Here is a 12,470-nt window from a genome sequence, read left to right on the forward strand (position 1 = left end):
ATATGGTACAGATGAACCGGTTTGCAGGGCAGAAATAGAGACACAGATGTAGTGAACAAACATATGGACACCAAGTGGGGAAAACGGTGGGGGTTGGGGGTGTGTGTGATGAATTGGGAGATTGGGATTGACATGTATACACTGATGTGTATAAAATTGATGACGAATAAGAACCTGCAGTATAAAAAATTAAATTAAAAAAATTTTTTTTTAATAGGGTCAATTAAGTTTGATTGAATTAGTCCCAGCTAATTCTCTCCATTTCTGCATCACCATCAAGTTTCTAAGCAGTCCAACCACGTGGGCTGGGAGGATGGACAGAGAACACGTTCCCGACCTCTCCCGCAGCCCACCTCTGCTCATGGTTACTCATTCATCTTGGGAGAAAAGAAAGCATTTATCCAGCAACAGTCCAGGACGGAATGTCTTGAAGGCCATGTGCCTTCCTCTATTGTTTTCTCTCTTTCCTCCTGACCTAACTCCACTAGACTGTGGAGGATGAGACTGGAGAATGATGTTAAAAACACACCATTCATAATCAAAAACAGCAACCCAACAAAAAATAACTGACTGTTAACTATGGCACCAGACACTGTACAAAGACTATAACATGAAAGATCTCATCTCATTCTCAAGATAGCCCCACAGGCAAGTCTTATTACCCCAATTTTACAAATAAGGAAACAGCGTCCAAGGTCATGCAACTAGTAAGTGAAGGAGCCAGGGTCCAAACCCAGCTAGGTACCACACAGTACCTGCCTACATCTAACATGGCATCCAAGCTGCATGCTTAGAGATAAATGCTTAAAAGATAGCAATGAGTGGAGAATATCAACCAATACATTGAGTTATTAATGTCTCAAATGCTTTAGGGATGTCAGGTTGGGGGCAGAGTTCTGTCTATACATGAACTGGGAAAGCCAACAAGCAAACATCTGGAAATGACTTTTTCATCCTCAGAAAGGAGGTAATGTTGAGAGAAGTATAGTGCCTTCGTATGACCTCTTTAGGGTCATTAGCTATAAAGGAGGACCCCCAAGAATAACTAGAGGACAACAACAATCCAATTCAATGAGCACTCACTGAGAGCCCACTGTGTGATGGTTCTAGGATTGGTCCTGGCGAGGGTTAAGTCACACTCCCTGAGTTCTAAGACCTAAAGATGTCCAGACACAGATATGAAACGGTTTGCTTCTAATGCAAAGTTCACCGTATGTGTCAAAAAAAAATAGCACTGGTAACAGGATTACAGGAAGGAGGGCAGTGGAGAGAGAGAAGCTTCATGAAGAACATAGCACTTGATGAGGCCTCGATGCTTGCATAACGACAAGCAGAGAAAACAGGACCAGCCTGGGGTGATTAAGAAGCAGCACCACATGGGACTTCCCTGGCAGTCCGGTGGTTAGGACTCCAAGCTTCCATTGCAGGGAAGGGTTTGATCCCTGGTTAGGGAACTAAGATCCCACATGCCACATGGCATGGCCAAAAGTAACAATTTTAAAAAGCAGCAGCACCACCACTTTCAGTAGGGGTCCAGTCAACCAAGAGTGAAAGGACTGTGTTGGCAGAATATCACAAGGAGGTAAGTCTGGAAGAGCTTCAGTGGGCATCCTAGGATGGGGAAGTTCTGAATGATGAGAGGAGGAATGCTGACCTCTGTTAGAAGGCAGGGATGTAGTACATGGAAGCCTGCCACAATGGTGATGACTCACCTGGGGATGGGGTGGAGGGTGGATTGATAGGCCGTGAGCTTCATCATAGGGCTGCTGGAATGCACCGGCCAGCAAAAGAGATCATGAACTCAAGGTCGGAGGGGGGATGGCCAAGTGCATTTGAAAATAACAAGAAGCAGAGCCCAGAGGATTTGGGGGGCAGTGAAATCATTCCGTATGATACTATAATGATGGACACATCATATACTTGTCAAAATCCAGAGTGTACAACACTATGAGTTAAACGAACCTCAATGTAAAGTGTGGACTTTGGGTGACAATGATGTGTCAGTACAGGTTCATTGACTGTAATGACATATGTACTCTCTGATGCTGAGGTTGATAATGGGAGAGGGGAGGCAGGCAGGACATAGGATGCCTCTGTACTTTCCCTCAGTTTTGCTGTGAACCTAAAACTGCTCTTAAAAGTCAAATCTAGGGACTTCCCTGGTGGTGCGGTGGTTAAGAATCTGCCTGCCAATGCAGGGGACTTAGGTTCGCGCCCTGGTCCAGGAAGATCCCACATGCCGCGGAACAGCTAAGCCCGTGCGCCACAACTACTGACCCTGTGCTCTAGAGCCCATGGGCCGCAACTACTGAGCCCACATGCCACAACTACTGAAGCCCGTGCGCCTAGAGCCCATGCTCCACAACAAGAGAAGCCACCGCAGTGAGAAGCCCGTGCACTGCAATGAAGAGTAGCCCCCTCTCGCAGCAACTAGAGAAAGCCCGCGCACGGCAACGAAGACCCAACGCAGCCAAAAATAAATAAATAAATACGAAATGGTCCTTTAAAAATAAATAAATAAATAACAACCCCCCAAGAAATCAAGTCTATTAGGGACTTCCCTGGTGGTCCAGTGGTTAGGTCTCTGTGCTTCCACTGCAGGGGGCCCCAGTTCAATCTCTGGTCAGGGAACTAAGATCCCACGAGCTGTGCAGCCAAAAAAAAAAAAAAAATCAAGTTTATTAAAAAAGATGTACGTGGGCTTCCCTGGTGGCGCAGTGGCAGGGGACAAGGGTTCGTGCCCTGGTCCGGGAAGATCCCACAAGCCGCGGAGCCACTAGGCCCGTGAGCCATGGCCGCTGAGCCTGCGCGTCCGGAACCTGTGCTCCGCAACGGGAGAGGCCACAACAGTGAGAGGCCCGCGTACCGCAAAAAAAAAAATGTACGTAACAAGAATAACTTGAAGACAGAGCATGATGGAAGAAAGGGAGTCAAGGGTGACTCACCAGCCAGGTGACTGGAAGAATGCTGGGGTCATAGGCAATGGGGAAGTTGGAAAGGAGGTCTGTTTTTAGAGGTAAGAGAGAAAGAAGCTGAGTTCAGTTGGGAACAAGCTAGGCTGATGATGGACATACACACGGAACAGTCTTGGGGCACCTGGAGAACAGTTTGGGGCTGAGATAAGAAAAGGGTACAGGCATGCAAATTGGAGACAAAAGTCAGCATTAAATGTTCCCCTTTTAAAAACTGAGTGATAAATTCTCTTTCAAAATGGAAATCACTGCAACACACTGGAAATAGTCTTCCCACCAAGCTCGTCACCTCTGTCACAAAGAACTGCCACTGGGGAGGCAGGTTCAATTACATGGGAAGACAGCAGCACCAGGGGTAGTGATCTACTGGTCAAGTCAACTCTGCCCAAAGTGACATCAGTCCAGATAGGAAGAACTGGCAAGTCATCTGAGGGGCCAGCAGGAAGGGAGATTTCACTTTTGAGCAAGAGGTGTCCCCCTAACAGGAGTAGAAAGGGCACAGTGAATGCCAAAAAGCCTGGCTGCGAATTCTTATTCTGCCTCTTGCCCAGGGAAATTCTTTCACATCTCTGCGCCTTAGCTTCCTCATCTGTAAAATGAGGATAAGAGCCTGCTTCACGGATCCACTGTAAAGATGGATCACATGAGCGAATGTGGAGGTACGCACCTGGAGCTCACTGTGTCGGCTACTGTGACTGCTCATTATTGTCTAGATTTTTCTAGACCCTTGAAGGGGGAAATGCTGATGTGTCTTCCTGATGATCACAGAGCACTGTGCCTTTCAAGTATCTGATTTGTCAGGTGGGACAGTAATACTTTCAGGAGCAGAATATTTTAAATCTATATGCTCTGAAACAGCCCACGCAGTGAAGCAAACACCTTGGCCATTCCCTGAGGCACATACTTACCCAGGGGTGTCCAATGCCTGGCCTTGACCCAAGAAGTCTGAGATAAGACATAGAGAAAGTCCTTTTAAGAGTGAGTAAAATGCCAAACTTATTATTCCTTAAACTATCTGCCCGAAGCACTGACTGCAATCCAAGGCATCTGACTCGTATCTGTCCACAGACTCAGTTTGGCAAAGTTCTCAAAACAGAGGTCACATTTTTTTCAAGGTTTCCCAACCGTCAGGGAAATGAGCTGGCTACAAAAAGCCAGCAACCAGTCTGTGCCTCCCTGTAAAAGGTTAAGGTGATTTCCTGGTGTAGGAATTTTCACGTGCACCTGGGCAGGAGTCCCGATTCTCGGGGTCCGATCACCCAGAGATAGCCCACAGAAGGGCTCTACGTCTCCTGCTCCGAGACACCAGAACCCAGGGCTGTGGGAACACCTGCATTCTCCTCAGCTGTCCCAAATGCCACTCTACAGCAAACAGAGCCGCTGTGTCAGTGAGAAAGGGGAGGATAATTATCAGTAATAGAAACCTCCTTCCTGTGTATTGGGCTTATAATTTCTAAGAAGCATAGGTTCCCTACGTACAATGCCCCCTGCTCTGTTCCGCACTTGGAACCATTTAGGTTTGTGAGTCTGAGAGGAACTGGGGAGCATCCATAGTCATCAAAATAAACAGAAAAGACCCTGGAGCTCATGGGAAAGGGAGGAGGGGAAGGGGCAGGGCTGAGAGACCGAGAGAGAGACCCAGGGGAAAGCGGAAGGTCAGGAGCCCTGCAAGGTGACTGCTCCACTAGCTTAGTAAAGTCTTCTGAACCAGCAAAGCACGTGGTGGGGTGGATTTCTCCATCAACATGTCAGGGCTGTCACCAAGGTAAACCAGGAAGAACACGTGAGCCCTCCCCCAACACATAGCCCAGGGAATTAGCAGCAAACCTGGGAGGCCTTTGGAATTCCCTGGGCCATGGGCTTGTGGGTTCTCACCAAGGTTAATTGGTTCTCTAAGGAACAAGGACTGGCAAGCCCCCAGATGACACCTAGGTTAGAAGAGAATAGGTCTTTCTTCTCCAAAACTAAAGATAGTCTAATTTTACTATTTAACATCTAAGCACCAGAGGAATGCATTGAAAAGACTGAAGGGACATCCACCCCAGCTTGCCTGGTTCAGCAGGGACAGGTGCCCTACACTGATGACAGCCCTTTAAGGTTCTGGGCCCCTGAGGCTTGAGTTGCGTGTGTCCTTCCATGTTTTCTCTGATGCCCAAGGAACTTTGGCCAAATGCTGCAGGAGCCTCAGTGGAATCAGGGAAGCATAAAAAGGCACAAAGAAGGGGGCTTCCCTGGTGGCGCAGTGGTTGAGAGTCCGCCTGCCGATGCAGGAGACACGGGTTCGTGCCCTGGTCCGGGAAGATCCCACATGCTGCGGAGCAACTAAGCCCGTGAGCCATGGCCGCTAGGCCTGCGCGTCCGGAGCCTGTGCTCCGCAACGGGAGAGGCCACAGCAGTGAGAGGCCCGCATACCGCAAAAAAAAAAAAAAAAAAAAAAAAGGCACAAAGAAGGAAAATGCACACCTGCGATGGAAAATGGGAAAGGAGGGTGGAAAAAAGGAGAAGAAAATAACTTTGCACCACTGATTTCAAAGCTAAAATGCTCTGAAGTGTTAAATCCACCTCACGGTTCGTAAATAATTAGGACAAAACCCTGGCTGCCTATGATATCACTGAAAATCTTTATGATAACGCAGCCCTCAAATTACAGCCTTTTATAATCTGCATGGAGAATGTCTGAGGATCAGGAATGGAAACCTCAGAGTCCTGTAGCTAATAATGCACCCAGTATGGCTTTCAAAATTTTCCCATAATCGTTTTGTCAGAGAGCATGCCATCTTGGCCCTAAAAGTAAACACAATGGTGGGAATTTTTAAATAGAGCACTGAAGAAAAATAAAAATCAGGCATGGAGGCAGCTGTGGGTTTAATTCCTGCCTTATCCACTTGGTCAAGTCATGAAATATCTCTGAACAGTATAAAATGGCTATAATAATTCCTATTTCACAGGGGTCAATGACATAATGTAAATCAAAGTGCCCAAGGCCGTGCATGGTATGTGGTGAATTCTGCATAGGTGTCGGTCCCCATCTCTTTCCTAAACCTGTCATCATGCCAAACATATAAAAAAAATTTTCCTGGAAACAAGTCAGAAAGCTTTATCACATGCCTGGACACAGAACTAGGACTAGATGAAGTCTGTCTTGCCCTCTGGTGCCCCCTTTTATTTCCCTCCCCCATTCCCTCTTTCTGTTTTTCCATCTCCAGGAATCCAGCGCTCCCTATAGGAAGGCACCAGCTATTAGGAATTTAATTAGGAATTTCCAGTCTGAATCCGAAAGGGGTTCGAGATTTCCTTTTCTTATCTTCCTAAGGGTATCCAGGCTGGGGGGCAGGGGGGAGGAAGGGGGGGGACGGCGGACATCAAAGATATCTACATATGTAGTTCATTATAATTTCCACTATTAATGAGCCAGATTTGTTGAGTAAGAGAGAATATACTTCCCTTATAATCTCTTCTGCAGGAGAATATGTTCTCAAAAGAATATATTTCTTGAGTGCAGTTTTTAACCACAGAGGTGGATAATATGCAATCTGGACTCTGAATGTCAGAAAGCCCAGGTTAGACATTTACTGGGGTCGGGGAGGAGGGGGGATGCTGAGAAAATACCATGAAAGGGTAACAGAACTAGTTTTGCGCTATACCCGGGAAACAAAAAACTAAATTGAGAGATGAGTGCTGATATTTTTTTAAATGCTTAAAGACTAGGTAATCTAGGGCCAATATACTTCTGAACTGAGCAACTTCCTTGCTACATACAACTCCTGCCTTCAGGAGTGGGGGCTGGGGCACATCTTTGCAATGAGTAGCAGAAGGGGCAGCTGGGGAGAGGACAGCTCGCCTGGAAATCCAGAGGACTGGGTCCTCTACGCATGGGAAACCATACCCTACCCAGGCATTTATGTCATGTTATGTCCTTTTTTTAATCACAAGCATTCTTAAGAATTGTTTTTTTATTTTCAATACTATATACTCATTATTTTTAAAAATAAAAGATTTATTACTTTTGGTCATTGTTCTGTAAGGTTAAAATCATTTCAAACTTTAGAAGATTTTTAAAAATAGGAATCTGCTGATGAAATCCTCCATACTACCAACCCCTTTCAATTACAGTGCCCAAACATAATCACTGTCTACAGATTAAGGGCATATCCTTACAGACTATTTTTTCCCCCCAAAAATGAGACAATATACCTACTGCTCTGTACTTTGCTTTCATCACTTAATATATAATAGACATTCTCCATATCAGCTCATTTATAGCAATTTCCTCCTTTGTTCAAGGAGGCAAGTATTTCTGAGGGATAAAGTCCTAGAAGGGGAACTGATACATCAGAAAGTATGCAAAGTTTTAAATGTTATAAATACTGCCAAAGTGCCTTTCCAAAAAGTTGTACCAATTTACACTCCCCAGAGAAGTATATGGTAACAATCTATTTTCCCACGCCCTCACCATGGTTGCTTTTTTCTTTTTTTAAAAATTTTTAAAATTTATTTGGCTGAGCCAGATCTTAGTTGTAGCACACGGGATCTTCATTGCCACGTGTGGGATCTTTAGTTGTGGCACGCAGGATCTAGTTCCCTAACCAGGGGTTGAACCCAGGCCCCTGCACTGGAAGTGCAGAGTCTTAACTTCTGCACCACCAGAGAAGTCCCACCATGGCTGCTTTTAATCCACACTTAGCTGATATTAATGGGGTTTAGGACTAAACCTTCCTAATAAGACTAAATATTAGTCCTATTTAGTCACTGGGGCATCAAGCTTTGGCTAAGAGGTGGCCTGGCTTCCCAGTGATTCACACCCTACCCTTAATCTCAGACTTACTGGAATTTTGCTTGAATTTACAAATCTCTCAGCAAAAACTTTCCAACACTACAATTCTACCAAGAGGCCTAAACAGTCTCCTTGTGCCTCAACCAATGCATGTTCTGACTCTTTCCAAGTCTTTTCCCCAAATTTTATCCTCTTGGTTTGTATTTTTCAGCATTGTAGATTCCCATCTTAAATCACTGTAGAGTGGTTCAGCTAACAAGATGGCATGCCAAGGATGATATATTTTGATAGCGCTTCCAGGAAGCTTTGTTGGTCTCTCCCACAGTGGGGAAGACCAGTGGGAGAGTCAGGCATCTTTTGGCATTTCAAAATTTATTCACCTGGCACCATTCATTCCAAAAGGAGGTATTGGGGTGTGATGGAAAGAATATGAGACTGGAAGTCAGGAGACCTGAGTTTTAGTCCCCTTTCTACTTCTAATTAGCTGCATAGTTCAGATTAAACTATGCTGCCTCCCCCCTGGGCCTCGACTGCCTCATTTGTAAAACGAGATTATTGGACTAGAATAGTCATTACTAACCTTTCTTTCTACCATGGGTGACCCTTTAAGAATCTAAAGTAAGTTGTGCATTCTCACTCCCAAAATAATATACTCTTGCACAAGAGTATAAAATCATACATTTTCAGGGAGTTCACAGACTCCCTAAAGCCTGTCTCTGTATTCCCAGGGTCAAGATCACTGAGACCTACCATAAGCTTTTTAAAAATAACAGAGAATACAACAGAAATGTATGCAGAATCACAAAACCTTAAGTGAAGTTGAATCATTTCCAGAACTAAAAGCATCTCCTCCACAGAGACTGGGAGGAGGAAGTGGTTACTTAGGGAAAAATAAATGAAAATGCCAATTAAGAGCTGCCCTTGATTGAGGTCTGGCTAAGCCCTTTACCTACATTCACAGAGGAGTGGTTGAGGGAGAGTACCCATTCCCATTCCCGAGCCAGGCTGCCTCGTTCAAATCATGGCTCCATCATTTACTAATTGACTTAGGCTCTGTGCCTGTTCCTTCTTCTGTTATTATAAAATAAATAAATAAATAAAGGAAAGTAAAAAGGAGGCAAGGATTAAAACAATACCTATCTGAAGGATTGTTAATATACATATGGTATTTGAAACAAGGCCTGGCACACACTAAGCCCTAAATAACTATTCCATATTATAGAAATCTGGGACACATTTGCTGGGTGGTTAAGATTGTGAGCTGAAGAGTTTAGGAAAGCCATAGATATCTTGATAACTCATTTTCTCCCAGATGTAAACAGAATCTGCTTCAGAAGTTTGTTGTAAGGATTCAAATGTATGGACACCAAGGGGGGAAAGAGGTGGTGGGGGGGTGGGGGTGTGATGAATTGGGAGATTGGGATTGACATGTATACACTAATATGTATAAAATAGATAACTAATAAGAACCTGCCGTATAAAAAAATAAAGTTCAAACATTCAAAAAAAAAAAGTTTGTTGTAAGGATTAATGAGCCTGCCACATAAAAACTCTTTTCACAATGCCTAGCACATAATCAGTGCTCATTAAATGTCAACTAATGTTATGAACAATTCTGGGAGGCAAGGATTATCAGTTCCTTTTTTTATCTCTGAATAAAGGATAAATCAGACTTTGAGAGCTAAGCGCCCTGCTGACAGTACCTCAGTTAGCAAATGATTATCCCAGATTTCAACTCTAATGAGTCCGAAACCAGAAGTTGTAACCACTACCACACATAACCTCTTAGTTTGAACAGGGCTTAGAGAACATAAAAGCTGATTCATACCTACTAGATTCTAAGATAAAAAAAAAAAAAAAAGACGTTGGTGATAACAGTTCAAAATGTGGGATATTTTCCATGGAAGTCAACCATGACTTTGGCCAAAAGCCCTCCTTTGCCACTCTTAGAAATGGAAGACTACAAAGGCTGGACCCTGGTCTCAGTCAATTCTAAACCCCTCGCAAGTGGTTCTTAAACCACAGCCCTGACACCAAAAGAGGAAAAAGAAGCCATTTCCCATAATAGCTGAACTAACAAACTGAGCCCTCTAAAATGAAAGTAGAGACCCTAAGGCTGAGAAAAGCTATTGTTAAGAATGTTCCAAGGGAGGGTGGGAGGGACACGCAAGAGGGAGGAGATATGGGGATATATGTATATGTTTAGCTGATTCACTTTGTTATAAAGCAGAAACTAACACACCACTGTAAAGCAATTATACTCCAATAAAGATGTTAAAAAAAAAAAAGAAAAAACAATGCTCCAAAATCAAGTAGAAATGCTGCAGTAGAACACAACATTAGTCTTTAAACAACAAACTTTTATGTGGGAAAGAATGAAGGTGTTTATTTCTATGTTTTGGACACCAAGATCTGGGAGGCCTTTCCCTAAGTAAAATAAGAGGAAGTTACCACAGCCCAGTATGGTGGGGGGAGAAGCAGAATGCCAGTCAGTCAAGAGACATCTGGTGAGGAGCAGTGTCACCTGAGCAAGAAGTCCCCACTCTCAACACCAATTTCCTCCCTAGTGAAATAGTCACCTCGGAAATGAGAATGAAATAGACCAGCAGGCGAAACAGGATGATACAGTGAAATACATACAGGTCAGTGCTAATCACCTTACTTCACATCTTATATATATTTACTTCTGGATGTATTTTATTTTGTATCTTTATTCAAAACAGTCCCATTAGGCAACCTTAAATCTCCCATGTCTTAAAAAAAAAAAAAAAAATCCTTAGGACTAGGCATCACTGGAAGGGATGGTAGAGGCAGGAGAAGAACCTCACTCACCTCCATTCTCAGACTGAGGCACCCCAGCTGAGTTTGGTCCAAGGATGGAGCAGCCATTTCTCCCCAGTGGCTTCACTCACCCAGCCCACTCCCAGAGGAGAAGAGGTTGTTTATGTATTCCAAGCCTACACCCACCCCAGGCCCCCAGGGGTGGGGAGAACACTGGAGTCAGAAGTCCGCCGGAATCTAGGCCTGCTTCTTCTACCACCCGGCTGAACAACTCTCCTCCCTGGGGCCTTAGTTTCCCATCCCTCAAATGAAAGGTTTGAAGGTGATCACATGAAAGCCTCCTTCCTGCTCTAAATTTCTAATTCTATTATTCTTACACGTAAACGTGCCTTGCAGAAATAGAAGCCCTTCCTTTCAAGCAGGACATGTGGCTCTACGTCCCCGTGACCATTCCCCTCAATCACCCGCAGACCATCTTACAGAAGTATAATGCATCAGAGAACAAATGCATGGGCACCAATGGGGGAAAGCGGCGGGGTGGGGGTGGGGGTGGGGGGATGAACTGGGAGATTTTGATTGACATATATACAGTAATATGTATAAAATAGATAACGAACAAGAATCTGCTGTATAAAAATTAATTAAATTAATTTTTTTTTAAAAAGGAAGTATGATGCATCAGAACTGAAAAACAGGCTGTTGCTTTCCCGTGGCACCAGACCTAGTAATCAGTCAACGTGGATTTTCTCTCGGGCCTTTTCCCGCAATCCCACAATCCCACGAAAACCCCCTGCCTACCCCTCCCAATTTCTAAACTCAAAGCTACCCTTTCGTGAATTAAAAAATACCCACCCACAACCCGGCCTGGTGCAGCACTTTTCCTGGCATCCAGGTTTCCACCTCTGCCCCACCCTCTCCCCGGGGTGTCTTTTTAGCCGGATCGATCCGATCCTTGCCCTCCCCTGTCAAACAGGCCGATCAATTTCTCCTCCCCGTCAGGAAAGGAGGCAGCGCCCGGCTCCAATCCCAGGAGACCCAAACCTCTTCCCAGCCCGCAGGGAGTGGCACCTGGGCGCAGCAGGAAGGGCCCCACGCCTCGGGAAAGGAAAGGAAAGGGCGGCCGGCTCGCTCCCAGACGCGGTCCTCCCCCCGGCGGCGCGGGGGAGGCCTCCCCAGCAGGTCTCCTGTCACTTACGGGCTGCACCTCCGGGCAGAGCCTGGCACAGCAGGACCGGCGGGCCGGCGGGCAGGCGGGCGGCGGAGTTTGCTGACTCAAAGGCGCGTCGGAGGCGGCGGCGAGCGCACACGAACGCAGCCCCGCGCTCCCAGAGCACGTAGCGGCCCCGCGCCCGCGCTCCGCGCCCGCCTCCCGCTTCCCTGGCCACCGCACGGCCCAGCCCAGGTGCTGCCCAGCGCCGGCCCGCCCCGCCCCCTGCCGCGGACCTGGAGGCGGCCCCTCGGCCCCGGGGGCTAGGGAGAGCCGAGCGGCCGCCGGGGGGCGCAGTGCGCTCGGAGCCCGCATCCCCCTCCCGCGTCCGCGAAATGGGGCTGCGGAGGAGGCACCCGTGTTTGGCCCCAAGCTGAGGCTGAACGGGTGCAAGTCGCGCCCTTGGAATCGCCAGTGGAAAGCCACCTTGAGCTTACTAACCCCGCCCCGCCCCCTTAGTTAAGGGGAGGATTGATGAATGGGGAAGGGGGATGGTAGATAACGATAGACTGTCAATGATAGAACCTAGGTGGTGGGCATATGGGTGTTTACTGAAAAATTCTTTCAACTTTTCTGTATGTTTGAAATTTTTCACAAGGAAACTTTGGGGGGAAAGAAATGAGGTCTGCCAAGGAGCCTGAATCAGTAAACCATTTTCCAGGTGGCACCTTGGGCTGCATCTGACCTACCTGTTTGCATGGAAAACCGCAATAATCACTTAAACCGCTAATGGGTG

At 46.1% G+C, this 12,470-nt stretch overlaps 1 protein-coding gene across 2 annotated transcripts in view; it reads right to left on the bottom strand.

The window, feature by feature from the left end:
* SNX10 (sorting nexin 10) overlaps window positions 1–11,983 on the bottom strand; it is a 78,000-nt gene extending 66,017 nt beyond the window's left edge. The window contains exon 1 of one of the 2 annotated variants that reach the window (XM_067042452.1): window positions 11,723–11,983. The gene's annotated coding sequence lies outside the window, so the exon portion shown is untranslated. Of the gene's footprint in view, window positions 1–11,595 lie in introns of both variants that reach the window. The other variant, XM_059073691.2, reaches the window with a different exon arrangement.
* Between the last annotated feature and the right edge of the window lie 487 nt (window positions 11,984–12,470).

The sequence above is a fragment of the Kogia breviceps genome, chromosome 9 (genome assembly GCF_026419965.1).
Source record: "Kogia breviceps isolate mKogBre1 chromosome 9, mKogBre1 haplotype 1, whole genome shotgun sequence".
Classification (NCBI taxonomy): domain Eukaryota; kingdom Metazoa; phylum Chordata; class Mammalia; order Artiodactyla; family Physeteridae; genus Kogia; species Kogia breviceps.